Below are 16,715 nucleotides of genomic sequence, written 5' to 3' on the forward strand. Positions count from 1 at the left end.
CTAATAAAATTTGAGTATGGTCCAGGAGGACGATACAGTGTTATAAGCAGAAACGAATGCTGCGTTTTGGAAGCAGGAGACGGGCCTGCTACTTTAAGACTAAGAACTTCAAACGACTTAGCATCCAATTGTGAGTTTTGAGATATACCTAACATTGAGTCATAGATTGTGGCAACACCACCGCCACGACCAGAGCTGCGTGGGTAACTGAAATAGCTAAAACCTGGGGGGGTAGACTCATTTAAAGCGATATATTCATCAGGTTTAATCCAGGTTTCACACAGACATAGAGCATTAAGGTGATTATCAGTAATAATATCATTAACAATAACTGATTTTGGTGCTAGCGATCTTATATTTAATAGCCCTAGTTTCATACGGACGCTGCTGGTACTCTGAGAGACGGATGCTGTTGTTTTAATTTTAATAAGATTATTAAAACAGATTTTCTGAGTTTTTCGGTTTCGAGCGACACGGGGGACAGACACAGTCTCAATCCTACAAGGTAAAAATGCACTTGTATCTGAAAAAGGCACATAATTAAAACTCGCAGCCTTATGCACAGGAAAGTGGCAAGATAACTCATTAGAACAATGTATATTACTAAACTGCCCATTACTTAGACCACTAACCTGGCCGGTATGACTGGTTAGATCCAGTCAGTCCCGGCGTAGCACCGCCTCAATGTTACCAGAGAGGACGGTGGATCCCAGGCGGCTGGGGTGAAGCCCGTCTCGGTGGAAGAGGGCTGGACATTCCCGAAAACTCTCCCAGTTGTCCACGTAGCCAACTCCACTAGCAGAGCACCAGTCCCGCAGCCAGCAGTGGAGAGCGTAGAGGCGGCTGAACGGCTGGCTCCCGCGGCGGTAGGTGGGCATCGGACCAGCGCGGGTCAGTCTGCGAGCAGTATCCAGAAGAATGCGAAAGTGCTCCTTCAGGACCTCACTGCGCCGGGCGGACGTGTCGTTGGTACCCACATGCAGGATGACGGTGCCGGGGTCCCCGCGATGCCGAAGCACCGTAGGAAGCCGCCGGGCGACGTCCAGGACCCGAGCTCCTGGAAAACACGACACTGCAGCATTACCCTTAGCGTTAGACACCTTTAAATGCCTAACAATGGAATCTCCGACAATGAGGGTACTGCCCTTATCTGTTTTCCTCGGGGCTGGGGGAGGTGAAGGAGGCGACGGCGACGAGCTGAGGACCTCAAACCGGTTTGCGGAGGCAAAATCCGGCTGAGAAGGTAGGGGGGAAACCCGCTTTCCTCGGCCGCGCTGCCGCTCCCAGGCCCCTCCCGGAGCGGGGGTGAAGCAAACGACCGCCTGATCCGCCGCGCCGGCAGCACCGGGTTGGAGACGCCGCGAAGGCGGCGTCGCGGGATTCCTCCAGCCTCGTCCTCTGCCTGTGGAGCTCCGACTGCCTCTCGAGCAAGCGGTGGATCTGCTGATCCAGACGGACGAGCTCCTCGCTGAGTGTCAGGAGAGCACGATCCTCCGCACACGCCATTACCTCGAAGTAAGCACAAAACACACAAAAAACAACGGCAAAAATCGATAAATAACACAAAAATAATGGCTACCTGAGGGATTTTATAAGTTTAGGAAGGTTATAAGACGGTTAAAAGTTAATAAGTAGTAGAAAACGTAAACAAATAGCTAAAACAGAGAGTAGCTAAACAAACAGCAAGCAGGTACGCAGGCCGGAAGTTGCGTCACTCACCATTCACTCACATTACCCTGGATCCCGTGGCTCTTGATGCATCACAAAGACTTGCTGTCTTGGTCACAGATGCTCCAGCAAGACGTGCACCAACAATTTGTCCTCTTTTGAACTCTGGTATGTCCCCCATAATGTTGTGTGCATTGCAATATTTAGAACAGAACTGTGCTCTTACCCTGCTAATTGAACCTTCACACTCTTACTGCTCTTACTGGTGCAATGTGCAATTAATGAAGATTGAACACCAGGCTGCTCCTGGGGAGCTGTTATCTTTCTGAGGTTTCTAATGCTGGTAACTCTAATGAACTTATCCTGTAGAACAGAGGAAACTCTTGCTCTCCCTTTCCTGGGGCTGCCCTGATGAGTGCCAGTTTCATCATTATAATGTTTTTGTTGGTCTTTGCAGTGACTGCACTTGAGGATACTTTCAAAACCATTGAAATTCTTCTTTTCAGGTTGACTGACCTTCCTTTTCTTTATTTATTTGAGTAGTTCTAGCTTCTCATAATCTGGATTAGACCATTACTCAAATATTCACTATTCACTGTATACCTGTAACTCTACCTCTTCACTACTTTACTTTAACTGATGCTCTCAAACACTTTATTACGAGACAAGAAATTCAAGGAATTAACTCTTGATGAGTTCAGCACAGCTGTTAACAGTTTGCTGTTAAACTAAGAAAATGCCAAGATGCGCAAAGATGTCGTCTAAACAAGAGTATTTCTTAGTGTTGCTGTTAACAGGGTTAATTATAGACAACTTGTCTGATTGAAGATGTGATACATCTCAGCACACACTGAAATTGTGTTTTTGTGTGTGTGTTTTCTGTGTGTGTGTGTGTGTGTGTTGTACCATTTGCTTTGACACAAGAAACTTGTTCTATTAGATGGAAAATTTCTTTAATTACGTTAATGAATGCAAATAACGTACCTCCGAACTGGCTAAACACCTCTCCTCCAATATCCACTTTGCCTCAATGAGTCAAATCTTTCTGCTAATAGCTCTGCTAATCAGAGCGGATGAATGGGAGGCAGGATTTTAACGCTGTCAGTCAATTAATGAAATGCTGTGCAAAACAAATCACATTCCACTTCACTACACTCCACAGCCAGGCAGCAGCAGCAGCAGATCAAGGTGTGTGCGTTACTCCAGTCTGCCAAAGTAAAGATACTAAAGAGGGTTTTTATTGGAGAAGAGCCAGAGAAGAACCACTTGTTCTTTTCTAAAGAACCTTTCAAGAGGCCTCTTCAAAAGGCCCATATGAAGCTTTTTCCTTACATTTATTTCCTATAAATTGGGCTTATATGTGTTGGGACACCAATGCATTATATCTATTACAGCTTCCATAGGCATTAAAATTGAGTTTGCATTTACACTTTATGGACAAAAAATGGAGACACCTGCATGAGATTTTATGACATCCCATTTTATATACATAGGCATTAATCTGTAGTCAATCCCTTTTTGCATGTAATCTATATGGACCAAAGTATTGGGACACCTACATGAGATTTTATGACGTCCCATTCGATACTCATAGACATTAGTATGGAGTCGGTCCCTCCTTGCATTTACACTATATAGACAAAAGTATTGGGACACCTGTGAATTACACCAACAGTAGATCTTATGATGCCGGAGCCTTTTGAGATCCCATTCTTTACCCATAAGCAATAATATGTTGTCGGTCCTTTTTTGCATTTACACTATATGGACAAAAGTGTTGAAACACTTTAGCTTTAATGATGTCACATTCGATACTCATAAACATTAGTATAGAGTCGGCCTCCCCTTGCATTTACACTATATAGACAAAAGTATTGGGACACCTACATGAAGTTTTATGACGTCCCATTCTATATCCACAGGCATTAATGTGGACTATACCCCCCTTCAGAACTGCACTATATGGACAAAAGTATTGGGATACCTGTGAATTACATTAACAGTAGATCTTATAACATCCCATTCTAAACACATAGACATTAATATAGAGTTTGGCCTCCCTTTGAAGCTGCACTATATGGACAAAGATATTGGGACAGTTGCAGGAGTCTTTTGACATCCCATTCTATACCCATAAGCAATAATATGTTGTCGGTCCTTTTTTGCATTTACACTATATGGACAAAAGTATTGGGACACCTGTGAATTACACCTACAGTCGATCTTATAACATCCCATTCTAAACCCATAGGCATTAATATAGAGTTTGGCCTCTCTTTGAAGCTGCACTATATGGACAAAAGTATTGAAACACTTACATAAGCTTTTATGACGTCCCATTCGATACTCATAGACATTAGTATGGAGTCGGTCCCCCCCTTGCATTTACACTATATAGTCAAAAGTATTGGGACACCTACATGAACTTTTATGACGTCCCATTCTGTATCCACAGGCATTAATGTGGACTATATCCCCCTTTACAGCTGCACTATATAGACAAAAGTATTGGGATACCTGTGAATTACATTAACAGTAGATCTTATAACATCCCATTCTAAACACATAGACATTAATATAGAGTTTGGCCTCCCTTTGAAGCTGCACTATATGGACAAAGATATTGGGACAGTTGCAGGAGTCTTTTGACATCCCATTCTATACCCATAAGCAATAATATGTTGTCGGTCCTTTTTTGCATTTACACTATATGGACAAAAGTATTGGGACACCTGTGAATTACACCTACAGTCGATCTTATAACATCCCATTCTAAACCCATAGGCATTAATATAGAGTTTGGCCTCCCTTTGTATATGGACAAAATTGTTGGGACAGTTGCAGGAGTCTTTTGACATCCCATTCTATACCCATAAGCAATTATATGTTGTCGGTCCTTTTTTGCATTTACACTATATGGACAAAAGTGTTGAAACACTTACATGAGTTTTCATGACGTCCTATTCGATACTCATAGACATTAGTATGGAGTCGGTCCCCCCTTGCATTTACACTATGTAGACAAAAGTATTGGGACACCTATATTAACTTTTATGACATCCCATTCTATATCCACAGGCATTAATATGGATTATACCCCCCCTTCAGAACTGCACTATATGGACAAAAGTATTGGGACACCTATGAATTACACTAACAGTAGATCTTATAACATCCCATTCTAAACCCATAGACATGACAGACAGACGTGATTTGGCCCCCCTTTGCATTTATACTATATCGTATACTCGATCCACCATCTCTCAAAACCAAACAACAGAAAACAAACAACCTGACTCTACAACCGAGGTAGTGGAACAAACTTCCACTGGGTGTCACAACAGCAGAGTCACTCCCGGTCTTTAAACACCAGTGGCGTGCAGTGAATATAGTGGGTACCCCTTCTGCAACCACCCCCAATACCCCCCTACCCCGCCGCCAGCCGACTGACACATAGACAAATATTACAATAACTACATATTCTCTCTCTTGACTTAGTTATATGAACTTAATACACATCAACAGCCCACAAATACAACTACAAACTACAAAAGTATACAATAGACCCAACAATCAGTGCTTAATTTGCCTACAATACAACCGATACAACACAATACAACAAAGATCACTCATTAGTATGTCTACAGTTTGCCAGGGCAGCCAAAACAGAAGGGGTTACACAGCCATGGCCCCGCCCCCGTAGTGAAAATCATGAATCTGATTGGTAAGACTGTTCTTCGACTTTGCTAATAGACTCATTACTACACCCTTCTCAAAATCAGGAGCAGGGTCACGCAGTCACTTGGGGGCAGAAGCCATTTTAAAAAGCTTTGATTGGTTAAAACCGCTGTCAGTCAGATAAGAGTCCTGTAGCAACTAAAAAAACACAGACTAATGCTTTGAATTAGTTGCTGTTTTTTATTTTAGTTAATTTATCAAATAAATTTGTACACGTACAATAGCTATGATATATATTTCCTGATTAAAAATTATGTAATTATTTACATGCATTTATTGTCACCCCTTCTCTGAAGGAATAGAAGGGCCTCACTGCACACCACTGTTAAACACCAACTAAAGAATTATATTTTCAAAGAGTTCTTTTTTTTTTTTAAATCTTGGTGTATCTCTTAATCCTGCTCTCCACAAACTAGCTATGGATATTTTAAAGTAAAAAACAAAGCACTGTTGTAATTCACTCTGGATAAGGGCGTCTGCTAAATACCTTATATGGAAATGCTGGAGACCACCACACACATGTCCTGCAGCTCACTGCAGTGCTCTTTAACTTCCATGGGATGTGACAAAAGTCATGAGACACAACACTAGTACTAGTTCCTGTCCGATAACTGTTGGCATGTCAGTGTTACATTGTTGGAACAGCGTAACAGTCGAACTGAAGCTGACTGTAGAGTGTAGAGAAGAGAAGTGGAGAACGTTGTTTTTTTGAAGTGGTTCGATCAGTTCAGGTGGAGGATACAAACCAAACGTAGAGCGTGGGGGATACAAGGTTCTGTCTCCAGAGACGGGAAAACAGACAGATTGAAAGAGACGGAGACAGTGAGGAGAACAGATATCAATATTTCATACAGTTTCTGGAATCGTGAAATTTATGGTGCGCGGTTTGAACTTTTGACTTTTGATTTACAAGGCTTGTCAGGTTATCAGATAAAAGGGGAAATGTGTGCTGACAGAATCAAAAGAGCCGAGTGTTTGGTTTTGGCTTCCACCTTCGCTCGGCCAGACGTAGCTGGGTTATTGGAGAGGACCTGCTGGGCATGCTTGTCTTGGCTTACATGTATCAGTGGCATTTCCTTCCCTTCATGCTTTTCCACTCAGAAGAAACTGGACCCACGCCAGGTGCTCCTATAGAACCACGGGATGATCCCCAGTTAAAACTAATAGATTCTGCTGCAGATATAAAGATAAATGTCAGAATTTGGCTCTGCTAGGGATGATGGTAGGAGCACAGGCTTTGTTACACAGATACTGTAGCAAATCATCGCTGTCATAAGACGACTCTAACTCTTTTTTTTTTTTGCCATTTCATTTGACACCACCATCTGCCCACCAGAGTTCTTCATTTATAGGAGATATTTCTGAGTTGACAGAATTGCGTTTCATTCTGAGGTGAAATAATAGAGTGGTAAACATGCTTGTCTAAGCGTTTCTTGCCCCACCCAAGTCATGAATGTGCTTTTTGTACAAACCCAAATCAACAAGACAAAATTGTGAAAGAATCTAGGGGACCTATCTTACAACCTGTGTGAGACACGTTGTGTTGGTCATTGCTATCTTACACCCTTACAGTCTATTTCCTCTGCTGAGAAGCTTTGGACACATCCAGGTAGCTGCACCATTTAAATAGAAATGCATGCTGTACTTTTCCTGTCATTACGATAGCAAAATACACTCTTTGCCTCTTTGCAGATATTGCCACTCTGTGACTTAATTGAGCATTAGTTTCCATGTGTTTCTCTATTGCTGGTTTTTGGCGCTTTTCCTATTTTTTTACCACGATTATTGTCTTTCTGCTTTTGCATCCAACTACCCACTTTTCCAAGCCCTCAGACTCACTACATCAAGATGCATCATTTCACAATAGCTGAACCACATGAACAAGAGATCATTTTACACACCTTCATCACCAGCAAGCTCTACAATACAGAGTTACTATATTCACTAATAAAAGAAAAGTACACAGGGATCTTAAAATAAGTTGCCTTCAAGATATGAACACATACGGCGGCACTCCTTAAGACCTGTTTGCTGGAAGAATGGGGAAAAAAATAACACCTGTAACACCTCAGCACTTATGTATCCTCAGCAGAGGTGGAGAAAGTACTGAAAAATTGTAATTAAGTAAAAGTACCTTTACTTTGCTAAAATTCTACTCAAGTAAAAGTAAAAGTACACATCTAAAAATCTACTCGAGTAAAAGTAAAAAAGTACTCAATTTAAAATGTACTTTGAGTAAAAGTTACATAGTTACTTTTATTTATTTGATGTAAAAAAGTACAAATCATAAATAAAATAATTATTAAATTAAATAATTTGGACCTTTCAGGCAGTATTTGCTCAGACCACCCCATAAACCATTTTAAAGAACAAGAGATATAGGTTTCTATGACACATTTTTTTCTTTAATGTTAAAAAGTTAAAAGGTTATGATCATATATGTGACTATAAACTGTATTTTTATAGTATTACAGTTCATTATTATTTTGTAACTTGCCATTGCTATGCTTTAACTGCTATTTACATGATTTTTTTATCATCCAAGCAGATTGTTTAACGTTCCTAATAAAAATTATTATGAAAAACATGAAACCTTACAAAAAAATGTTGGTCGGCGCATGTCGATGGGTAGCATAACTCGACAGAACACCGGTTCCCCCAGCACAGCTAATTCACACAGCGTCTCTCCCTCTAACCATAACAAACACTACATGGAACAGTTCAGCTGCGCTGCCATGGAGAACAAAACTCTATTTTTTTTTATTTAAACAATTTGTTTTTTTCCCCCAGCATTTCATTTTTTACTCAGTAATGGGGAATTTTCCAAAGTAGTGAAGTAAATTACTAGTAAAATTACCTGAAGAAACTCCTGAAGACAGAGCTCTAACCTCATCTCCTTCTTCCTCTTCTCTACTCCTCTATCCCATTATTTCCCTCTGACCTCCTTAAGGCCCTATCTATAGATGCTTTATTTTTAACTTCTATTATTTTTGTACTTAACCTCTTCTATTATTTGCACTTCAATATTGTAAGTCGCTTTGGACAAAAGCGTCTGCCAAATGTAATGTAATGTAATGTAATGTAATGTTTTAAAAACTACTTTAAAAATTACAAATTACTCATACAATCTACTCAATTACAGTAATGTGAGTAAATGTAATTAGTTACTTTCCACCTCTGATCCTCAGTGCCAATTTTTTTAACCATTGTTAGAAGGAATGGCAACATTATAAATTGCTAAATGCTTTACCATCCCAATTGCTTGCATCAGATGTAGAGTAAGAAATAACATAATATAGAGCAGATTAAATTTCTTGACATCATACTGTCTTTAATCAAATAAAGGTCCATGAAAATGTAAGAAATACTGTCCTGGTGTTTTTCTGATTTGGAGTTGTAGAAGAGCTGTATAGAATTTCTATAGAACTACTGCTTTTACTACTGTTGATGTGTGGTAGCAGCTGTTTTGGGTTCGGAACTTGGGGTTGATGAGGTTTCCCAAATTTTGGTGTTGGAAATCTGACTTGTAGGGGCTTTTCAGATTTAATTTCCTAGTTGAAACTCAGAAGTTTGAATGGAATAAAGCTAAATTCTCTTACTTTTCAGAGTATTACCATCATTCCTGTTGAATTATTGCATTGTTTTTTTTAATGTTTTTTTGTCAGTATAACATTTATAAGTTAAATTTCTTGACCATTTGATGCAAAATTTGCTAATATAAAATTTACTACAATAAAAACAAGAAATAGTTTTTGTTTGTGCATTTTTTTTTTGTTTGTTTTTTTATTGTTGTATCTTGTAACATGTAGATTGGATTATAATATATAACATAATAAAATTAGATTAAATATGTTTTCCGAAATTCATTAATATTACTAATGTTCTTGTCACTACTGGTAGCATGAGGCTATCAGTATCATGTTACATATGTTGGTTGGATTACACCATCAGATTGCGGGAGAAAATTAGAAAATTGAGTAAAGATTTGTTTTTTCATGTTTTCTGAAATTCAGATTGTGAGGGGGAGGAGTTAAGTGCTAGAAAACTGTAAAAATACATTTCTTTCTCACTATTTAAATTTCTGTTTTTTTTATTTAGCCTTAAATGGTCAGAAAATTGAATGATGAATATTGCACTGACCATTTCATCTATATTTTTTCCCTTTTCCCGTTTTCCCATGTCCTGTAGCTCGAGTCCCGTGACTTTTGGCATGTTAGTCCATTTTTTTCCCAAGATAAAATTGAATAGCTTGAAAAGCTCATCTGGAAATGAAATAAATAAATGGACGCTGTGTGACTTTTGCACGTTACTGTACATCGAGTGAACATTTCATGATGAATGGAACAATTCATCAAAATTACATGGAATAAAATCTCATTCTATTCCCACACATTAAAGTCAATGTTCTTCTCCATCTCCTTTAAAGCCTCCATTTCAGAGATGCGGTTTCTGAGGTTCTTCTTACAATAACGATGGAATTATTCTTTTTTCTTCTCTTTCTGATGAGCCAGTAACACATCCATCAGCTGTTTCTCTCTCCAGTTCGTGAACGTTTCATGTGAAATACTTGTGGGTGTGTGAGTGTGTGTCTGCATATGTATCATAGCGAATGCTTTCCATCTCACTTATCACATATGAAACGAGAGAAACAGAAATCCGGTAAAGAATATACCCTTACAATAATGGAGATTTCTGGTATTAAACATGAGGATTCTGTGTGCTGTGTTTGGTGAAAGGTTCTGGAAGAGCTTTGTTTGCAAATGGATGCAAAATAAGACAAATGATCATATGATAGGCCGCCAGAGATGCAACAGCAAGACAAACCTACTCAAAAAGAGAATGGGGCCTATTTTAACTATCTATAGGCGAGCCGTCATCTGTGCAGCTTGATTTAGGGTGTGTCAGTGTGTCTTTGCTATCATAACGACGGGAAAAGTACACCTTGAGTAGCTCGAAACATACAAAAGTCATGCACTAATTCTCTTAATCAATCATGGGTGGCTCCTTTAAGAGTTAGGTGCGCTCTGAAAATCTGGTGCATTGCTATTTCAACGGTGCAGCTACCTGGACGAGTCCAACACTTCTCAGCAGAGGATACTGACCTGCTCTTTTATGCTCGTTCATTCTGTATATTGTTGATCATGTGTCACGTGCCTGTGTTGACAATTCACTGCCAAGATAGCAATGAACTTCTGACTGTTGACGTCTGTCTAGGTTGTTTTTCGTTGCCAAGATAGCAATATGCCAGAAATTTACCTGAGTATAGCCTTATTTTCAGACCACCACCACACCCATCTGCGTAGATATGGTCTGGAAGTGAGGTGTGTTCAGGTAAATTTCTGGCTTGTTTCTGTCTTGGCAGTGGGTAATACAGGTGCGCCACTGACTGATTAAAACCCTGACAACAGTCAACAGCCCAATCCTATCTTAATTATGCCTACTGTTCACCCTCAGTGCACTGTGCACTCCTGCTTGTTACACATACACACACAGACACACAGCTGCAGCGCAAATCCAGTTTCTACCTCAACAATAAACAGAATAAAGAATAAAATAACATCGCTGTTCCCTTAAATGAGCTGCTGGTGTATCTTCACAGTGTGAACATGCAGATCAGTATCTGTCTCTGCTGAGACACACAAAAGCGCCGCACTGTTAAGAAACCAACATGCCAAAGTCAGAGCTCACCTGCCTCTTAAAGGGAATGACAACTGACACACTGATTGATTTATTTCACTTTACGCCCAAAATTAACCACACCCATGATTAATTAAGAGAATTAGTTCATGCTTTTTTGCACATTTCCAGCTGCGCAAGAGCTGGTATCCTTTTTTTCACCACAGTGAAAGCTTTTCTTCTTAAATATCACATATATAAAAAAGGAAAAAGTAATTCAGTAAACTATATACAGTACTGTTATAGTTCATTTTTGTAGGATTCTTGGCATTAAACATGAGGATCCTGTGTGCTGTATGCTGAGGCGTGTGTTGAAAGAGCTGGTTCTGGAAGAGCTCTGTTTGCAAATGCATGCAAAATAAATAAAATGGCTGCATTAAATTACGTTGTGATGATGTACAGAGCATGCAATAGCACGGTGTAACCGTTACACTGCATATGCTATTCTCACATTAATAAAGCATTAATGAAAGACCTCCTTCATTTAAACTCTGCGATCCCCGACACCAAACCATAAACACACATTTTAAAGCGCTGTATTTTGTGGTTGGGCACCACATTACCGGCCAGGCTGCAGTAGGAGAGACATGGTCCTCACAGCCGGGGATGAGTCTGAAGCAGTGTAAGGTTAATGTGTAGTAATTATTAGTGCCTGTCCCACTCTCTGCTATTTCGGGTCTTGATTAGAACTCACCCAGCGCTGCATCTGGAGGATGCTCACATGTTTTAGTCAGGCAGGATGAGGCATGTGTGGTGTGTGTGTGTGCGGTGTGTGTGACGTGCGATGCATCTTGCTCGCTGTAAGTGTGAACCAGTGAGAGTTTTGCTCTGATAAATAAATAAATATTACATTAATATTTGCCTGCATGAGAGAGTGGCTCTCTCACTGGGCCGCTTGTTCATGCTAATCACACTAGTTTATTCCGTAGCAGGAGAACTGTGTGTGTGTGTGTGTGTGTGTGTGTGCAGTGCCAAAAGTCAAAAGTTTGGACACAACTTAAATGTAGTGTTTTTTTTTTTATATTTAAATACATTTGTACCGTGTGTATTGTGTACCTATTTGTACCTACGTGATCACTTTATCACCATTTGTGCAATATGTTATGTTTAACATGCAATTTGCTATAATGAATTGCGCCGAGCGATGCGGGGGGGGGGGGGGGATGGGGTGATGTGAACTCTGTTAATGCTTGGGTACAGTTCAGTTAATGCTTGGGTGCAGTTCGGTACTGCTTGAGATGATCTTGAGCCTGGTCCCGCCCCCAGGGCTGAGGTGAAAAAATTAAATTGAGGGAGGTGACGGGGTGGAGGTGGGCGTGAGTTTGTTCGTCACGGAGGTGAGTTGTGACTTGGAGGTATATATAGGGCGAAGGGGTGGAGCTTGTAATTGAGGCGCACTTCATATCCCAAAATTTTGTTAATCCTTAACAACACTATTTCTCACCTGTTTATCATCTATTTTGCTATTTATTCACTGTTAGTCCTTGTGCACTAATACTGGTCACAACTGAAACACCTGTCATTTTAGTGTGGGAGGTTTCATGGCTAAATTGGAGCCGCCTGGTGGCCAATCTTCATTAATTCTAAATCTAAATATTGCAATGCACACAACATTATGGGAGACATATCAGAGTTTAAAAGAGGACAGATTGTTGGTGCACGTCTTGCTGGAGCATCTGTGACCAAGACAGCAAGTCTTTGTGATGCATCAAGAGCCACGGTATCCAGGGTAATGTCAGCATACCACCAAGAAGGACAAACCACATCCAACAGGATTAACTGTGGATGCTGTAAGAGCAAGCTGTCTGAAAGGGATGTTCGGGTGCTAACCCGGATTATATCAAAAAACATAAAACCACGGCTGCTCAAATCACGCAGAATTCAATGTGCACCTCAACTCTTCTGTTTCCACCAGAACTGTCCGTCACCACAATCAATTATTGTGGTCTAAAACCACAATGGCTTGTCAAGAGTTAATTACTTGAATTTCTTGTCTCTTAATAAAGTGTTTGAGAGCATCAGTTAAAGTAAAGTAGTGAAGAGGTAGAGTTACAGGTATACAGTGAATAGTGAATATTTGAGTAATGTTCTAATCCAGATTATGAGAAGCAAGAATGGCAAAAAGAAGGCAATCAATAGAATATTCTTGATGTCGCTAATTATCGCAAAGAAAATCATCCTAATGAACTAGAAAATAAAAAATATCATTAACATCAATCATTGGAAAAATCTATTAACAAACTATCTTCCTTTAGACACAAACTCAGAATCCACCAAAAACACAGATTCAGACCAAAATTGGACACATCTAATTCAAACACAAGTTAAACCATAGCAAAATCATTAGGTAAAATTGCAGTTTCATGATTCATGAAGTTCATGAATCTGTTTCCTGTTTAGCTATGTTTTGGTATCATTCTCTTTTGTTTGTTGTTGAAAGCATCCTCAATTGCAGTCACCACAAAGACAATCATAAACTTTATAATGATGAAACTGGCACTCATCAGGAATGCTCCCCAGGAAAGGAAGAGCAAGACTTTGCTCTGTTGTACAGGATAAGTTCATCAGAGTTACCAGCCTCAGTATTTTGGTTTGTTTAACACGTTTAAGTTACTACATGATTCATTATGTGTTCCTTCATAGTCTGAATAATTTCAGTATTCATTTAAACATAAAACATAAATAAAATAAAAACATCGAGTAAGAAGGTGTGTCCAAACATCTGAGTGGTACAGTATATATATAAAGAGTATGTGTGTGTGTCTTCAAAGCACTGTAAAGCATTTCATGCACTTGCGAGCTATAAACAGGAGTATATAAAAGGCTGTGTAAAACTGAATTATGATTGTTCTCAGTACAATCAAAGAACACATCACACACAGAGCGTCACTGGAGATCTGGAACAGGATGTGCTGTGTTTTTTTTTCCTCCTTCAGATCCAATTCAACAGATCATCAAAAATGAAGAGCTATCTGATGATCTGCTCCTCGGGGTGGGAACATTTTAGGAGGGGAGCGGCGATAATAAGTAAGTTTCGTAACTCGAACAAGTGGGTAGCAAGTTCACAGAGTCTGGCTTAATTAATTAGTAATAGAAACAATCTGGGAGCTTCGGCTCGGTCTCCACTTCACCGCGGGGAAGCACGGCTTACGTAAGCCTGCCCGGCATCGCAGCGGCAAGCGCAGGAAAAGAAAAAAGCGTCTGCTCGGATTGAGGAAAGTGGCCTTGTTTAGAAAAATAAATATATAACTGAATAAACGCAATCAAAACCAATCGTGCATTTGTAATTACGCGGAAGCTGATCTTTGTAACTCATCAGCACATATTTCATCAGCGCTCGACGCAGTTTTCAACAATCAGTTCTTCTTTTTTTCCTCTCGTTGTTTTTTTTGCGAGACACGTGTTCTTTCTCCGCGTCTTCAAAGAAAGTTTGATTCCTTGAGCCGCGGCTCGACACGGCCGCTCTCCTTGTGATTGCTTAAACGGCCTTGTTTAGCCGGGCTGAATACTAATCCCGGGATATGCATCCGCACCCCGGCTCTGCCTCTTGACATTTGAGGCTGATTAAAAATTTGCCTCGGACCTAACCTTTGCGTTACGTGAACCTCTATGTCACTGCATTAGCACTTCCATTATCATTCAGTCGGATCTAATAACAGCACTTTTACTGTGGCCCGTGCTAGAATATTAAGCTTCTTAATATATGTACAGCATAATTTGAGGAAAGCTCATGCAATTCCCTGAGTGGGATAAGGCATTTAGCCAGGCCTCAGCTGAATCAATGTAATGCTTTATAAGATCTAAATGAATTTAATAGGCTTCCATCAGTCATGTGGTGGTGCGGGGCGAAGCGGAAAACTAATAACTCTATTTATTCTTCTAAACAGGATGAACGTTTAGAAACGTTTACCAAAATCCAAATATGAGAAATCACTTAAACTGGATGCTTCTCTCTAGCTGAGCTTTAAGCCAAATGTTGTTGTAATTTTGGATGGTGTACAGTATGCTACTAGAGTCAAACCATAGAGGATAGAGACGATTATCTTGGCCTGCTTTTAGAATTTAAAAACTTATTTAAAGGAGAACTTCAGTGTAAAAAGGACTTTGTGTGCAGTAAAATATGCTAAAAAGTACTAACCTTTGTTGAGTTGCACACCTCCGCTCTCCTGCAGCTTTCTGTGATTCAGTAATTTTGTGCTTTTCGCTCAGCACTTTTTCCACCGTTATCCAGGCTCAAAGTAGCTCTACACCTCCTTGGTAGAATCTGGGAAGCTGTGACGTTTAAAACGAGGCATTAATAACTTTAAAAGTGCAAAAGAAACTTAAAAAAAAAAATGTTTACATCCCGAGCCGCTTGTTTTTTAGCTCCAAGCGCCGCCATCACTGTACTGATAATGACAGATATATACAGATACATAGACTCCAGCCATGAAACCAATCTGAACTGCTTAAATATTTGCACCAGAAGTAAAGGCATAAAGTTATCCAAAAGCAGTGTGTAAGACTGGTGGAAGAGAACATGATGCCAAGATGCATGAAAACTGTGATTAAAACCAGGGTTATTGCACCAAATATTGATTTCTGAACTCTTTAGAAAAACCTTATGAATATGAACATGTTTTCTTTGCATTATTTGAGGTCTGAAATCTTTGCATCTTTTTTGTTATTTCAGCCATTTCTCATTTTCTGCAAGAAAAATGTTCTAAATCACAATGTATTTATTTGGAATTTGTGGGAAATATTGTCTGTAGTTTATAGAATAAAACAACATTCAAACATATACAGTAAATAGCAAAATCAGAGAAACTGATTCAGAAACTGAAGTGCTCTCTGAAGTGATTTTTTTCCAGAGCTGTATATACTGTAGATAGTGTGCATAATACGGTGCATATTGGTTCACGCTGCATGCCAATAAAAATGACATAAATTTAAATGAAACAGCAGTTTTATTCAGAAATCAGAATTTTATTCCAAAATGTTTTATTTTTTTCCAATACATGTTGGCAAGAACTTGGGAAAACTCCTCCAGTTTACTGTATAGACATTTTCTTTCCCAATTTATCCGAAGCATACTGTCTGTCAAGAGTCACTAATGGCTTTGATCCGAAAGCCCAGTTTAGCTGGTTGCCAGAGCTGTGGTCTCGATGTGTGAGCAGAGAGTGGCGTAGAGGTTGAACTCTGCTGCCCGGAGATGAATCCTTCTTCAACGTTTCCATCTGCTGACTGAAAATAACACTGGTCTGCCCAGCCATCTGTGACCTTTACAAGTAGGGGGTTCACCTCACTCTCGTAGCAGCAGTGTCCACTGTGTATTTATTCGGGTGCTGCTTTGAAATCGTCCCTGAAAGCTGCACACTGGCTCTTATATGATGTATAATGACCCCTATTGAGAGAGAGATTCACCCGTGGACATACTGTTTTCTTAAGGCTGACTTCTAGGAAGACCAGCGAGAATCTCTTTCCACATCATTGGAAACAAGATCCAGGAGCTCTTGCAACTTTTACTGAGACTGCATGAACAATGGGGCTGAGCTCGGCTGATGTATGGCAGGATCAGCTGAGACTTTACATAAGCCATGCAGAATAGCCATGCAAATGGTTTAGATTTAGAAACTTGAGTATTGGCAACCCAG

General features: G+C 39.9%; 1 long non-coding RNA gene across 1 annotated transcript in view; it reads right to left on the reverse strand.

Annotated features, from left to right (window-relative positions):
- Positions 1-1,838: 1,838 nt before the first annotated feature.
- Positions 1,839-16,715, reverse strand: part of LOC125780964 (uncharacterized) — a 264,860-nt gene continuing 249,983 nt past the window's right edge. The window contains exon 3 of the long non-coding RNA XR_007424000.1: positions 1,839-1,908. This is a non-coding gene — a long non-coding RNA (uncharacterized LOC125780964). The remainder of the gene's footprint in view (positions 1,909-16,715) is intronic.

The sequence above is a fragment of the Astyanax mexicanus genome, chromosome 14 (genome assembly GCF_023375975.1).
Source record: "Astyanax mexicanus isolate ESR-SI-001 chromosome 14, AstMex3_surface, whole genome shotgun sequence".
NCBI lineage: Eukaryota > Metazoa > Chordata > Actinopteri > Characiformes > Acestrorhamphidae > Astyanax > Astyanax mexicanus.